Source organism: Leptonychotes weddellii, chromosome 8 (assembly GCF_054177405.1).
Source record: "Leptonychotes weddellii isolate Sample4059 chromosome 8, ASM5417740v2, whole genome shotgun sequence".
Taxonomy (NCBI): domain Eukaryota; kingdom Metazoa; phylum Chordata; class Mammalia; order Carnivora; family Phocidae; genus Leptonychotes; species Leptonychotes weddellii.
Genome location: NC_138376.1, coordinates 24,282,513 through 24,296,858, shown reverse-complemented (window position 1 = coordinate 24,296,858; position 14,346 = coordinate 24,282,513). Strand labels below are relative to the sequence as shown.

At 44.5% G+C, this 14,346-nt stretch overlaps 2 pseudogenes; one reads left to right on the top strand and one right to left on the bottom strand.

Moving 5' to 3' along the window:
* Positions 1–7,572: 7,572 nt before the first annotated feature.
* Positions 7,573–8,710, top strand: LOC102731067 (diphthine methyl ester synthase pseudogene; annotated as a pseudogene).
* A 973-nt stretch (positions 8,711–9,683) lies between these two features.
* Positions 9,684–11,025, bottom strand: LOC102734072 (gem-associated protein 8 pseudogene; annotated as a pseudogene).
* Positions 11,026–14,346: the final 3,321 nt, after the last annotated feature.

Below are 14,346 nucleotides of genomic sequence, written 5' to 3'. Positions count from 1 at the left end.
GCCAATCGTCGCCGGCGCCACAGCCAAGGGCCAATCGCAGCGCCCTCCGCCTCCCGAGGCCACACCCCGCCAGGCCGGCACCTTCTCCTTCCTGCTTCGCGGGCGACCGGGAGGCCGGCTAGTTAGTCACACTTCCGGCTCCACTTCCACCTCTCTCACCCTCCCCTCCTGTAGCCGTCGTCGCGCTGCACTTCCGCTCGGCTCCTCGCTGCAGCGCCTTACGTCAGAAAATGCCTGTAACGCGCCGCGCGAACGTACCTAGAGTGGGGCGAGAGCGCTGGAGGAAAGTAATCACGCGTGCGCAAACGGGGACCCGTTTAGGGGGAGGGACGCGACGAGCCCGCCCCTAGCGACTGCAGCAGGGAGCGCACTCGTTACCCTCGACTGGATCGTAGTGATTGCGGTTGGTGGCGCGGCGCCTCTCCGCGGATTTGAACTCCCGGTAAAGCTCCGGGAAAGTGGTAGCAGGAGCCCTCCCGCGAATGTGGGAGTGGCCGCATCTGCCCCTTCCCCAGTCATTTTGGCATTTTTCACCAGACTTAGGGACGTTGGGTACAGCTTGGCGCTTCTGGAAGCCCGACAGTGGGGATTCGAGGCTCAGAGGAGTTTTCTCTGCAGTCCCCCTCATCAACCTACCTACTAGGTACCTGGGCGCTGATACTGGTGCTGGGGAGCTGGCTTAGGGCCTTCGGAGCCTCGAACCCGCGGACTTACATTTATGGAATATTTTATGCTTTTCAGGCTGTCTGCATGTGCATTATCTCTTTTAATAATCGCTAAATTCACTGAGCTCTTACTATGTGTCGAGTGTTTTGCATCTTTTATCTGCAAGCTGGATGAAGGAGGCAGGTTTAGAAAGGTTAAGTAACAAGCACAAGGTCACACTGCTGATTGGGAGTGGATCTAGATTCTATTAGCTTCGAAATCCAGCTATATGTTACCTCACACTACCTCCAACAATCTTAGTGTCAAAGACATCAAACTCTTACCTGTGAGTAATTTGCAGAGTGGTTCTACCCATTTATTCGTGGCAGTTTCCAACCAACCTGGAGATGGGATAGGGATTTTATTGATGAGACTGAAAGGCAGGGGGAAATCTGTCTTGGTGCATTTCTGGAGATTGACAGAATTGGAACTCAAGCCACCTGTCTTCCAATCCAGTGCTTTAACTTGAATTCAAACCTGCTTGTGGAGGGAGCAGACTGGGGAGACACAGAGTCTGAAAACCAGGGGTCATCCCCCAAACTTTGATAGCTTAGGAAACTTACAAAAAGCAGGAGCTTGAAAAGAAGAGAGAAGAAGAGTGAGGGAGGAAACAAGAAGACCAACATTTAATGGATGGGTCAAGAGGGAGAACTGAGAAGAAACGTAACAGCAGAAGACATTTCTCAAAGTTATAAACAAATGTTAGACTAGGGGAAATATGGATCCATCAGTACATTAAAGGGGAAACAGTTCATTCATGTCAATTGATACATAAAAACTACTCGAAATATTCATCCGTTGATATTAAAGACTACCCTATAACCTGATAAAGGACATCCTCAAAAATCCTGCAGCACACATCACAATAATGGTGAAGTGTTGAAAGCATTTCTCTTAAGATGAGAAACAAGCCAAGGCTGCTTGCTCTCAATAACCCCAGTCAATGCAATAATGGAAGTTTAGCCAGTCCAATAAACAACAGCAACAAATATATAAGGATTGGGAAAAAAGAAGAATATCAGTATTTGTGGATGAAATTATTGTGTGTGTAGCAACCCCAAAAGAAAATTGAGATAGAATTGGTAAGTGAATTTAGCAAGGTTGCTGGGTACAAAATCAATATAACAAAAATCAATATACAAAACCTATTGCATTTCTAGCATCAGCAACCATCATAGAGCGTAACTTTTAAAAATATTTGCCATTTGAGGGGCACCTAGGTGGCTCAGTCAGTTAAGCGTCCCATTCTTTTTTTTTTTTTTTAAAGATTTTATTTATTTATGTGACTGAGAGAGACACAGTGAGAAAGGGAACACAAGCAGGGGGAGTGGGAGAGGGCGAAGCAGGCCTCCCACTGAGCAGGGAGCCGGACGCGGGGCTCCATCCCAGGATCCCGGGACCACAACCCGAGCCAAAGGCAGACGCCAAACGACAGCCACCCAGGCGCCCCAAGCGCCCCACTCTTGATTTCAGCTCAAGTCATGATCTCAGGATTGTAAGGTTGAGCCCTGCGTTGGGCTCTGCACTCACTGGGGAGTCTGCTTGAGATTTTATCTCTCCCTCTCCCTCTGCCCCCCTCTCAACACACATGCCTTCTCTCTATCAAATAAATAAGTAAATAAATCTTTTTGATTTATTTTAAAACATTTTATGAAAAGTTTTAATTAATTAATTTATTTGATAGAGCACAAGCAGGGGGAGAGGCAGAGGGAGAGGGAGAAGCAGGCTCCTGCAGGGAGCCCGATGTGGGGCTCGATCCCAGGACCCTGGGATCATGACCTGAGCCGAAGGCAGACGCTTAATGGACTGAGCCACCCAGGTGCCCCTAAATAAATCTTTAAAAATATTTGCCATTTGGTTACATGAACATATACATATATAAAAGTCAAGGTGTACACTTGATTTGTGTACTTTATGTTAGGTTGCGATAAACATTTTAATAAAAATATACCATTTGCAATAACAACAAAAATATAAAGTACTTGAGAATAAAGGCCTTTGCACAGGCCTTTGTGGATAAAATGATAAAGCTTTATTGAAAGATATTGAAAAAATTTAAATTAATGGAAAGAGGGCGCCTGGGTGGCGCAGATGGTTAAGCATCTGCCTTCAGCTCAGGTCGTGATCCCAGGGTCCTGGGATCGAGGCCCACATCAGGCTCCTGGCTCAGCGGGGAGCCTGCCTCTCCCCCTGCTCATGCTGTCTCTCTCTCTCTCTCTATCTCTGTGTCTCAAATGAATAAATAAAATCTTTAAAAAATTTTTTAAAAAATAAATTAATGGAAAGGCATACTATGTGCTTACAGAGAAAGACTTGATATTATAAAGATGTCAGTTCTCTCCATGACCTTGGTGTTGGGCTAAGGGGGACAATAAGAATTCCCCATGCCTAGTCTTGGTAGAGTCTCACCCATCTGCTCATCTCAGGAGCAGGCTGAGTGGAACTGCCTTTGGTAGTCCTTTACTCCTCCTCTGAGATTTCCTCCTGCAAGCTGGGGAGGATTTCTTACCTTTGAAATCACATTCCTGAAACCCTCATCCCTTCCTCCCCCTGCTTCTCTTTCTGGCTTGTCTGGCACGTTCCTTTTTTCTTGCCCAGCCCTTTGCAAACCTCTCCACAGATGGCAAGGTGTACAGTAAAGTTACCTGGATTGTCTAAAAGATGTCAACCCTTCATCCCCCCATCCTACCCTAGCAAATTCTTGTGTTCACTCTCCGGGAACGTGTATTACTTGGGCCCTGACGCTTGCAGGTATTTTGCCACTGTTACCTTCACCCACAAAATTGGTTGTCACCACCTTGATCCTCAGACCCCTTGTTCTCAGAGTAGGGTGATGATTGAACAATTCTGTGACTATGCTAAAAACCACTGATTTGTACACTTTAAAAGGTGAATTTCACTTCTTAAAACTATTATGAAAAGCTTTAATAGGTCCTTCAGTTTTCAAGTAAAATTCATTCAACATTTCTGAAGTGCCCACTCATGTCATACCCTGTGCTAGGCTTTGATGAAGACAAACATAATCTCTTTCTGAGCTTCCAGTTTGGGAGTGAAGGGGAGACAGACAATAAAATATTACCATATGGTAAAAGGAAGACAAGTGCTGTTAGATCACCTTTCTCAGAAGTGAGGAGTTGAAGAAAGATTTCCAGAGAAGGAGTTCATCTCGGCTGTGAGCAATGAGATAAGTAAGCATGCGGAAAGAGCAGCTTCCATCTTGACGGGAGTGGAGATGTGGTTACATGCCAGGAGCTGAGGTCCCAAAGGTTGGGTCTAGTTCTGTGGGTCTGAGAGGACCCAGCCAGAGGTGGTTTATTTCCCCCCAAATTGTTCTCCCTTTATCCCAGAGTGTTATTTGGTAACACAACCAAGACAGATAGTTACCAGTTCTATTAGGGGGAGACCCACTCATTTCCACAGGAAGTCATGGGGAGGAGTAGGTTTTGTGGTTTATTCTGGAGAGGAAGGCCTCCAGTGCTCCAGAGCATTCCAGCACTGCGGTGACTCCCGGGTCCTTGTCTACAGGCTCTAGGGGAAAGGGTGCAGAGGAGCTCTCCAGGGGCCCTTACACACTCACCTCCTGAAAACACAGTGGAGGAGGAGCCCTATTCCAGGCCACTTGCCCCAAATCCACAAGTGACAATTATGGGTGTTTCTTCAGGCACAGAGATTTGAGTAGCCCGTGGTAGAAGAACATAACTACCATTAGGTCTGAGGTGCACTACCAACCTTTTGTCCTCCAGGGAAAGAAGTACTTGGAGTCGGAGAAAAACCTCCATATTGTCTGGACTGAGCAGGAAGTGAAGACCAGGCAATTCAAAGCGGTCCAGGGCAGGGGAGAGTACTTTTACATTTTGTACCATACAAATACCTTACACAATAAGATAAAAAGAATGAAAAGAAAATGAATGAAATATGTGTCAAAATGGCACCCCCATACATAATTGCTGGGAGTATAAATTGGTACTTCTTTCCTAGAAGTTTAGGAAACTCCAAAATACCAATACCTCTTAAAGTAACACTCCAATTTAAGAATTTAGTTTAAGGAAATACTCGGAAATGCACACAAAAATTTACAAAAATAAAGTGCTGCCAACAACCAAAATTTCCACCAGTGGATGATTTTTTTTTTAATTTCTTTTTTAATTTTAAGTAGGCTCTACACCCAGTGTGAGGCTTGAACTCACAACCCTGAAATCAAGAGTTACATGCTCTGGGGTGCCTGGGTGGCTCAGTCATTAAGCGTCTGCCTTCCGCTCAGGTCATGATCCCAGGGTCCTGGGATCAAGCCCCGTATCTGGCTCCCTGCTCAGCTGGAAGCCTGCTTCTCCCTCTCCCACTCCCCCTGCGTGTGTTCCCTCTCTCACTGTCTCTCTCTGTCGAATAAATAAGTAAACACTTAAAAAAAAAAAAAGAGTCACATGCTCCACCAACTGAGCCAGCCAGGCACCTCCCTGGTGGGCCCCTGGCCCCTCCCAGCCAGGCCCCTCCGCCTATGGATGATTATTAAATAGAAGATGACAAAGCTATATTACATGATGCAAATATAATTTACATATACTTCTAATAACATGTATCTATTACATATAGTATACGTATTGGAGCAGTGCATCGTCTATGTGTGCTGTTGCCAGTGATCCAACCCCTGGCCCAAACAGACCTAGCACCGCCCTCAGGGAACTTAGAGTCAATTGAAGAGACAGACCTTAAATACAGGGCCATACCATTTGAAGACTCTACAGTAACAGGTGTGGCATAAAAATAAATTATAAATTTTAAAAGACCGTAATTCAACTTTGGTTCAAATCAGTTACAAGTGACGTGATACCTAATGGGAAGCGTTGCAAGAAAAGAACTTCGTTGACATGAGGTCTTTCAGTGCAGCTTAGGTTCAGATATAGGTACAGACAGTAGGTATCAAGGTTACAACAGACCAGCATCTGGCCAAGGGGAAGAAGCTTTTTCGAAATTAGTTTTAGGCATGCTCTATCTCTAGTCAAAGAGTAACTATTATTTTATTTTATTTTTTATTTGTTTTTTTCCATTCCATTTTAAAAAGTGGGATAAATGTGGAATTTAAGAAACAAAATAGAAGATCATAGGGGAAAGGAGGGGAAAATAAAACAAGATGAAATCAGAGAGGGAGACAAACCATAAGAGACTCTTAACAACAGGAAACAAACTGAGGGTTGCTGGAGAAGTGGGGGGGTGACGGACATTAAGGACGGCACGTGATGTCATGAGCACTGGGTTTTATGCGCAACTGATGAATAACTGAACACTACTTCTGAAACTAATGATACACTATATGTTAATTAATTGAATTGAAATAAAATAAAATAAAAATAAATAAGTAAATAAATAAAGTGGGATAAAATCAGATAGCCTCTGTGATAAGCTACTTCTTTTTTTTTTAATTTTATTTATTTGACAGAGAGAGATACAGCGAGAGAGGGAACACAAGCAGTGGGAGTGGGAGAGGGAGAAGCAGGCTTCCCGCAGAGCAGGGAGCCCGATGTGGGGCTCGATCCCAGGACCCTGGGATCATGACCTGAGCCGAAGGCACCATGACCTGAGCCGAAGGCAGACGCTTAACGACTGAGCCACCCAGGCGCCCCTGTGATAAGCTACTTCTAACTCCAGAAGTTATAACCTAAAATTTAAGGCTTTTTTTTTTATTATTATAGGAAATTGCATTTGTCAGACTATTTGTTATGACAAATTGTGTTTGTTCACTTCAAGTTAAAATTATATTTGTTATATGAAGTTATATTTGCACATCAACCTTATGTTGATAGCCCCCTGTTGGAGACCTTGCCGATTTTGTTATAATCATATCTGCATATTATCTTGCCAAGTTAGATTTCAAATCTAGAGTTTCCCTCCTTGTGAGTTATTCAAGTAAAAAAAAAATGGTATTATAGCACATTTGCTTTCAAAAACACATCATTGCTTCTGGATCCTCCACAAAGGAAAGCATTTAGGATGTAAGGTACATGAAGAAGTCCACCCCCCTTGCATATACACTACATTCAAAATTGTGTTTGGAAAAAAGAGGATGCATAAGAAAAAGAGTAGGGGAAAATAATCAAAATGCAAAAGTTTTCACTATTTTCAAATGTCATGTAACATGGTTATGATACCTAGTTACCCCGAGATGGAGGATTAAACCTTGCCCTGCCCCCATGATATCCGTTGAGATGTTTTTGAAGACACAAAGATTGGATGGGGAACATTGGAAAATTCCTGTTTGCATTATTCTACCCAAGGACTAATAGAGATTTTTAGTCCATGTGGTAATTATTCCCCCAGTGACTTTCCAGTTCTCAGAGAGATAAGAGAGCTCCTGACATTAACTACAAACAGATGGCTGGATTCTCTTTTGCTATCTCTTCTTCTCCCTGCTCTTCCAGACTATCCAAACACAGCTAAGAGCACAGATTTGGAATAGCAACGGAAGCAATATGGGGGATGAGAATGCCCCTGTGACACTGGGCCTGAGGGCACTTTCAGAGGCCAGGCACCATCTAGGCTCCATCTCAAACTGCTATAGGAATGTTCTTTTTCACGATGTGTCCGGATCACAAAATTCCACTACTACAAACCATATGGAATGAACGTCCTAGAATTTCTCATAATGGAAATTTTCATATCCAGACTGGGAAATAACTGGTCATGTAAGTAGGGTAGAGATTGGGCTAGAAGAAGGAAATGTGGCTTTCTATTTTTAAAGTCATTTCTTCGATGGGAATTGAAAGGTGTTAAATAAAAAGGGGGTGAATGCACATGGTCCTTGTCTTGAGAGGGGAAGACCTCCCTCTCCAGTCTCCAGTCCCAGTTGCTAAGGAGGCATCACTTACCACCACCACACCCTCCATCTGCATGGATAGGCCTCCCGGGAGACAGCCTCTCCCCAAGTAAGGTTCATTATCGCTCTAAAAAGCAATGTCAAAAATCCAGGGAAGATACATCCTTTAAAGTAGGTCTAAGAAACCATCATCTTCCTTTCTTTGGTCAGTGCTCCTCAGAAAAAATTAGTCATAAAAGAAATAAAAAAGTGTTACTACACTTAATAATGTCTTGCTTCATTTTTATGCAGGATGCAAATTCAGTGTAAGAAGCACTCTGATTAGTAACTGCTTCTTCAGCAAGGCAGCAGTAAGTGGTCTCCCTCCCCCTGGACTTTGAAATGCATTACCTGGTCAACTTGGGCCTGGGTGATGCCAAGAACATCAACATCCAAGGGTCTGGAAGTTGTAAGACACTGCACTCAAGTGTATCTAGTAGGGAAGGAAGTCCTGGAAGAGTTTTATGGAAGAAAATTGATTCTCGATCCTAGAGAAGAAGTGGCACAAGAAGCAGATAATATTCTGAAGGATGCTGATATCAATGGTTGTGGTTGATGATCCATTTGGGGCCACAACATACAGTGCTCTTATTCTGAGAGCAACAAAACTGGGAATCTCTTACCGAGTTATTCAAAACGCTTCCATAATAAATGCAATAGGCTGCTGTAGTTTACAGATGTATAAATTTGTAGAGACAATTTCTATTGTTTTTTTGGACAGACACTCAGAGACCAGAAAGCTTCTTCGACAAAATGAAGAAGAACAGACAGAACAGCATGCACACACTGTCCTTACTAGACACCGAAGTAAAGGAGTAGTCTTTGGAAAATCTCATCAAAGGAAGACCTATGAACCTCCTTGGTAGATGAATGACAACCAAGCAGCACAACAACTTCTAGAGATTGTTCAGAATCAAAGAATATGAGAAGAACCAGTAGTCACCAAGGGGGTGCTGTGTTAGCTTAGCCAGGGTTGGAACTGAGGGCCAGAAAATTGCAGCCAGCACTTGCAGCAAACATGTACTATGGACTTGCGAGGACCATCACATTCCTTAATTATCACAGGGAACAACATGCATCCGCTGGAGATGGAGATGCTAAGTCGGTTTTCCATTCTAGAAAATAGCTCAGAATCCCGAAGTGTTGATGGACTCTGAACATAGACATTTTCTATTGTTAGATGGTTAATTTCAGTCATATATGCCTCTACACATATTCATATAACAAACTGAACAGTTCTTTTGGTTTATCTAATAAGTATAAAACAAGTGACCAAGAAGAAAGCTGTTGACTCAGCCATTAAAACACAAAAAAGAAGACTTTATTGCAGGCCAGTTGCGGCACAGAGCCAGGGGCACAGCTGTGCACGTGCCACACTGTGCTGGTTGCTGGGCACACAGCAGAGACAGGACGGACACGGTCCCTGCCTTTTTGTTTGTTTGTTTTTTAAGATTTGATTTATTTATTTGAGAGAGAGAGCGAGCGCGAGCATGAGCAGGGGGAAGGGCTGAGGGAGAGGAGAGCCCAACTAGGGGCTCAATCCCAGGACCCCAGCATCGTGACCAGAGCTGAAGGCAGACACTTCACCGACTGAGCCACCCAGGTACCCCAGTCCCTACCTTTTTGGAAGTTCTCACCCAGTGAGGAGTGCAGATAGATGAGCAGATAGAGAGGCAATGACAAGAACTAAGAGATCATGGATGTGACATCCTCAGCACAGCATATACAGTAGTATGCATTCTCTTCCCTTTGGATGCCAGAATCTTGAGAGCACTAAGTGCAATGTAAAAATGCATTCACTTTGAGATTTGTATTTAGCTTTTTGAAGTTTTCCAAATCTAGTTAGTGAGCCCTTCGCTAATTAAAAACAGGCTTCCATTCTTCAAAGAAAAATTCATATCTGATCTTATATTTTCTTTTTTAAGACTTTATTTTTAAGTAATCGCTACACCCAACTCACGACCCCGACATCAAGCGGTGCTAGCTCTACCAGCTGAGTCAGTCAGGTGCCCATTATATTTTCTTTATAAAGAAAGCCTTTAAAGAGGTACCTGGCTGGCTCAGTTAGTAGATTAAATGACTCTCGATCTTGGGATTGTGAGTTCAAGCCCCAGGCTGGGTGTAGAGATTACTTAAAAATAAAATCTTAAAAAAAAAAAAGAGAGAGAGAGAAAGAAGTCCTTACATATGTTTGTTTTTTTTCTCTAAGTGAGGACTTTAATGAACTGAACATTATTCGTGACATCAAAACCAAGCATAATATATATGAAATTATCATTTTAGGTCAAAAGAAAATCCAAGAGGAAGGGGGTGATGGCCGGGTACCCTGCGCCGCGGGCTCAGAACTTGAGCGGAATGACCGGCCAGTACTTGGGCTGCTTCCTATCACCGTGCTTGTCGAAGCTCAGCTGCACGGCGGCCTCCATGGCCTGGATCTTCGCGGCACTGTCCCCATACAAGCGCTTCATCTCGGCCTTGCGCCGCTCGCCAGGCCTCTGGGACCGGGGCTCCCCCGAGCGGCGGGTGCTGTAGTACAGGCCGTGGTCGGCGTTCACGGAGCCGTCCAGGCGCTGGGCGTCCAGCTGCTGCTGCCGCCGGCGCTCTTCCCTGTGCCTCTCGGTCTCGGCGAAGTACTGGCGCGGCCCCTCGGTGATCTTCTCCATGTTGCGCGGGTCGCACTCCACGCCCCCATCTGACTCGGACTCCGCCTCCTCCGTGGCGGGCCAAGCTCGGCGTGGTCTTGGGCGGGCTGGTGGCTGCTGCCCAGGCCTTCTGGAATGTACAGAACCGCAGTGCGAGTCCGTGGAAGCCGGGAGATGGTCACGAGAGGGCCGAGGAGATTTGGCCTTGTTAGTGTAAGAGCTTTGGGGAAGAGCTGCAGGAGGGAAGGACCACGGGCAACTGAAATACGATTCCACGGCCTTCCTGTGGGCACCATGGTGGCTTCGCATCCAGGCCATCGCCTGATGATAGTGTCGCCAGTATCTTGCATATACTGGATGAAAAGACCAAGGCTCAGTAGCTTTCCAGGATGCCACCTCTGCTGCCGTCTCTGATTGTGGACGTCCAAATGGGCACTGAAACTCTTTGGGAGTGTCTCCTACTCTTGCGGCACACGTCTTCATGGACTGAACAGCAGCTTTCCTCCTAATGGGATGGCGGAGCTCGTGGGCGCGTTGCTCGCGGATCTCGGGCGGTGGGCGAGCAGGGGCCTATTTTCCGTGAGGAGACAGAAGGGGCGCGGGAGGGAGGGGCTGTTGCCCGGGAGACCAGACCTTACATATGTTTTTCTGTCACCATGGCTTAAACGGTCCAGTGTGCTGCCCATGTCCATATGGCCAGACTTCTCCAAGGCAAACCCAGCTACAAAGCTTTTTTAAATTCCTCAAAACTGCGGGGCTCCTGGGTGGCTCAGTCGGTTAAGCCTCTGCCTTCCGCTCAGGTCATGATCCCAGGGTCCTGGGATCGAGCCCCATGTCGGGCTTCTCCCTCTCCACTCCCCCACCCCGCATGTGCTCGCTCTCTCTCCTGCTCACTCTCTCTCTCTCAAATAAATAAATAAAATCTTAAAAAGAAAAGAGGGTCCCTATTGCCCCATAGAGGCACCAACATTTGCTATACCAGACTCATCTTTGCTAATTTGATGGATGTAAAATGTTATCTCGTTGTTACTTTAATTGGCAGTTTTTGTTTCTTCTTTGAGGAGTTGTCTTTTGTACTATTTTCACTTTTTCTGTTGAGTTTATTGTCTTTTTCATATTGATTTGAGGAGATTCTCCATAAATTCTAGATAGTAATTCTTAGTTATATGCCTACATATGATGTCTCCTATAACATGCCTTTTGTTATTACTTTAATTTTTGTAATAGCAATATATTCACCTGTATTTCAAAAGGCACACAAAGATAACCAGGGTTCTTTCAAAAGTTAAATACAGAATTACCATATGACTGACCAAACTCCAGCCAGGTTCCTCTAAACCCTTTCCATCTAGCCCTATAAAGACTTAAATACCAGCATCGTTTCTAACAGCTCAAGGCCACATCTGAGGATGACCCTTGCCCTGCTTAAAGTGCCTGCCTGAGAAAACTCAAGGCTGCCAAAGAACTTACTGTTTGTTCCAGCCAATGCCTGAAGGTATGCCCCTGCCTCCCAGCCTCTGTGGGAGGGTAGGAGCCTAACTTGGATAAGCACCAGTTAATAAACCCAAATGGATGTCACGTGGACCAACCACCCAGCTTCCTGCTTTTTGTAATTCTTCACTTCCACTCTACAAAGTCGCCACTCATCCCTCCTCCCTGTTCTCTCATTCTCCCTTTTAAATGCCCAATTACCTCTGTCCAAATCAGAATTAGTTTCATTCAGGCTGGCCTCTTTTCCTTACTGCAACAGTATCCTACTGACTAGACTTTGTCCTTACCACTTTAAGTAGGGTCCAGTTTTGTGTATGCAACAGCAATTTTACCTGAGAAATAAAAGCATATGTCCACACAGAAAATTGTACAAGAATGTTTATAGGCAGCACTATAATAGTCAAAAGGTAGAAACAGCCCAAGTGTCCATCAACTGATGAATGGATAAACAATTTACGATATATACATAGAATGGAATAGTAAGGATTCTGCCATAAAAAGGAATGTAGTGGGCGCCTGGGTGGCTCAGTTGTTGAGCGTCTGCCTTCGGCTCAGGTCATGATCCTGGGGTCCTGGGATCGAGTCCCACATCGGGCTCCTTGCCCAGCACAGAGCCTGCCTCTCCCTCTGCCTGCCTGCCACTCCCCCTGCTAAAAAAAAAAAAAAAAAAGGAATGTAGTACTGATACATGTTACTTTGATGAACCCCGAAAACATTATGCTAAATGTAAGAAGCCAGACACAAAAGATCACGTATTGTGTGATTCCTTTTTTTTTTTTTTTAAGATTTATTTATTTATCTTAGAGAGAGAGAGAGCATGAGCAGGGGGAGGAGCAGAGGGAGAGAGAGAAGGGAAGCTGACTCCCCAGTGAGCAGGGATCCCAATGCTGGACAATCTCAAGACCCTGAGATCATGACCTGAGCCAAAACCAAGAGTGGGAGGCTTAACCGACTGAGCCATCCAGGTGCCCCTGTATGGTTCCTTTTTTTTTTTTTTTTTTTAAAGATTTTATGTATTTATTTGGGAGAGAGAGACAGCGTGTGCATGAGCAGGGGGGAGGCAGAGGGAGAGAGACAAGCAGACACCCCGCTGAGATCATGACCCTGAGATCATGACCTGAGCCAAAGTCAGACCCTCAACCAGTTGAGCCACCCAGGGGCCTATGTGTGATTCCTTTTCATAAGATATATACAGTCTATAGGCAAATAGGCAAATCCACAGAGATAGAAACCAGATTAGAGGTTACCAGGGGATGAAGTCAGGGGGAATGTGGAGTGATTACTTAATGGATATGGAGTGGTTTTATGGGGTGATGAAAAAGCTTTGGAAACTAGAGAAAGGTGGTGGTTACATAACATTGTGAATATGCTAAATACCTCTGAACTGTACATTTTAAAATGGTTAACTGTATGTTATGTGAATTTTACCTTTAAAAAAAAAGGTAACCATGGGGCGCCTGGGTGGCTCAGTTGGTTAAGCGTCTGCCTTCAGCTCAGGTCATGATCCCAGAGTCCTGGGATCGAGCCCTTTCCCTGCTCAGCGGGGAACCTGCTTCTCCCTTTCTCCGTGCTGCTCCCCCTGCTTGTGCTCTCTAGTGCTCTCTGTCAAATAAATAAATAAAATCTTAAAAATAATTTTTTAAATTTTTAAAAAGTTAACCAATAAAAAGTCTCCCTCATAATCCTATTGTTTGGCTACTCTGTTATCCCTTCTCAGGGGTAATAAATGCTTTGTTGTTAACTTATAATGACTTATTTATTTTTATTTTATTTTATTTTATTATTTAATTTTATATTTGACAGAGACAGAGAGCACAACAGGGGGAGCAGCAGGCAGAGGGAGAAGCAGACTCACCCCAAGCAGGGAGCCTGATGCGGGGCTCGATCCCAGGACCCCAGGCATGACCTGAGCCGAAGGCAGATGCTTAACGACTGAGCCACCCAGCCGCCCTATTTATTTATTTATTTTTTAAAAGATTTTATTTATTTATTTTTTTTAAAGATTTTATTTTTATTTTGCAGAGAGAGAGACACAGCGAGAGAGGGAACACAAACAGGGGGAGCGGGAGAGGGAGAAGCAGGCTTCCCGCAGAGCAGGGAGCCCAACGCGGGGCTCCATCCCAGGACCCTGGGATCATGACCTGAGCCGAAGGCAGACGCTTAACGACTGAGCCACCTAGGCGCCCCAAAAGATTTAATTTTAAGTAATCTCTACACCCAACATGAAGCTCGAACTTATGACCCCCAAATCAGGAGTTGCATGCTCTTCCGATTGAGCCAGCCTGGTGCCCCAAAAGAGTTCAATTTTAACACAGACAAATTTATCAATCTTTTCCTTTTGGCTTGTGCTTTTCAGGTATTTTATTTCAGAAATTCTATTTTATCCCAATAATCTACTGTCCTATATTTTTCTCTGAAAGTTTAGAAGTTTTGCTTTTCACATTTAGGAATTTAATCCAGCTGGGCTTCCTTTTTCTGTATGGAATGAGGTAGAAATCTAGTTTTATTTTATTTTGCATAGGATAACCAATTGTCTCAGTGCAATCTATTGAATACTCAATTCTACCCACAGAATAAGGACAGTGTACTTGTGTCAGTATATATGCATGATTATCCGTATCTATGCGTAATTATCATCTTTAAGCTTTCTATTCTGCTCCA